Consider the following 2,205-nt stretch of genomic DNA (forward strand, 5'->3'; position numbering starts at 1 on the left):
AAATGGCAAATGTTTTTGAGTGAGTTTGACATTGTGTATGTGACTCAGAAGGCGATAAAGGCGCAAGCCTTGGCTGATCATCTTGCGGAAAATCCGGTTGATGAAGGGTATGAACCACTCAAGACTTATTTTCCCGATGAGGAAGTTTCGTTTGTTGGTGAGGATATTTCTGAAGCGTACTATGGTTGGAGAGTGTTCTTTGATGGAGCGGCGAATCATCAAGGGAAAGGAATCGGAGCGGTCTTAGTGTCAGAAACCGGTCAGCACTATCCTATGGCGGCTAAGCTCCGATTTGAATGCACGAACAACATGGCTGAGTATGAAGCTTTCATCCTCGGTCTGAAGATGGCAATTGATATGAATGTTCACGAGTTGCTGGTTATTAGAGATTTAGATTTGCTGATTCATCAGGTTCAAGGGGAATGGGCCGTGAAAAATCCAAACATCACACCGTATGTGCGGTATATACAGAAGTTATGCAAGAGATTTCGCAAGATTGAGTTCAGACACACTCCCAGGACACAGAATGAGTTGGCCGATGCTCTTGCCACCATCGCGTCAATGATTAAGCATCCAGATACAAGTTATATTGATCCAGTGGATGTAGAGGTAAAAGAACAGTCTGTCCACTGTTCATATGTTGAAGCGGAACCAGATGGTTTACCGTGGTATTTCGACATCAAGAAATATTTAGAGGACGAGACTTATCCTGAGAATGCAACGTTTAACCAGAAAAAGTCGATACGCCGTATGAGCCTCAATTTCTTTGCAAGCGGGGAAATCCTTTATAGGAAAACTCCAGATTTAGGTCTTCTCAGATGCGTGGATGCTAGTGAAGCTGCAAAGCTGCTTGAACAGATACATGCCGGAGTTTGTGGTACTCATATGAATAGACTCACTCTGTCGAGAAAGGTCTTTCGAGCCGGCTATTTTTGGATGACTATGGAACATGATTGTTGCAAGTTTGTGCAGAAATGTCATAAATGTCAAGTGCATGGTGATTTGATTCGAGTGCCGCCTCACGAACTTAAACGCTATGAGTTCACCTTGGCCTTTTGTAGCTTGGGGCACGGATGTCATTGGTCCGATAGAGCCAGCTGCCTCTAACGGACATAGATTCATTTTGGTTGCCATTGACTACTTCACCAAATGGGTGGAAGCAACTTCGTATAAGTCGGTGACCAAGAAGGTTGTAGCTGATTTTGTTCGCAACAATTTGATATGTAGGTTTGGAGTGCCAGAATCCATCATCACCGATAATGGAGCGAACCTCAACAGTCACTTGATGAGAGAAATATGTGAACAATTAAAGATTACTCACCCGAACTCAACCGCTTATCGTCCCCAAATGAATGGAGCCGTAGAAGCTGCCAACAAGAACATAAAGAAGATTTTGAGGAAAATGATTGATAATCGCAGAGGTTGGCACGAGATGTTGCCATATGCTTTGTTGGGTTACCGAACGACTGTCAGAACATCAGTTAGAGCTACTCCATATTTGCTAGTATATGGAACAGAAGCAGTTATACCTGCGGAAGTTGAAATACCTTCTTTGAGAATCATCCAAGAAGCTGAATTGAGTGATGCCGAATGGGTTCGTAAGCGGATTAATCAATTAACATTGATTGATGAGAAGAGAATGGTTGCCATTTGTCATGGTCAACTATATCGACAAAGAATGATTCGTGCTTTTCACAAGAAGGTAAGAGCCAGAATGTTTGAGGTTGGTCAGTTGGTCCTTAAACGTATTTTCCCTCATCAGGATGAGTACAAAGGGAAATTTGCACCAAATTGGCAAGGACCCTACATGGTTCGCAAAGTATTATCTGGAGGTGCCTTAGTCCTGTCAGAGATGGATGGCACCGAATGGCCGAAACCAATCAACTCAGATGCTGTCAAGAGATACTACGTGTGAAGTTTCAGTTTATATTTCGTCATTTGCTTGTAATCGTCTATGTTAGAATTTTATCCCTTTTGTAATGAACTACGTCTGACCTGAATTCTCAAGAATGAGATACGTAGGCGGCCTATGTCGGCCTCGGTCACCCCTTTATCCCTTTTAAATATTTTCTTTAGTATTTGAACTACGTTCGACCTGAATTCTCAAGAATGAGATACGTAGGCGGCCTATGTCGGCCTCGGTCGCTTTCTTTGTAAAATTCCTACTTTTGTTAATCCTTGGGGGAACTATGTTTGACCTGATTC

The sequence above is a fragment of the Solanum stenotomum genome, unplaced genomic scaffold (assembly GCF_019186545.1).
Source record: "Solanum stenotomum isolate F172 unplaced genomic scaffold, ASM1918654v1 scaffold30471, whole genome shotgun sequence".
Lineage (NCBI taxonomy): Eukaryota > Viridiplantae > Streptophyta > Magnoliopsida > Solanales > Solanaceae > Solanum > Solanum stenotomum.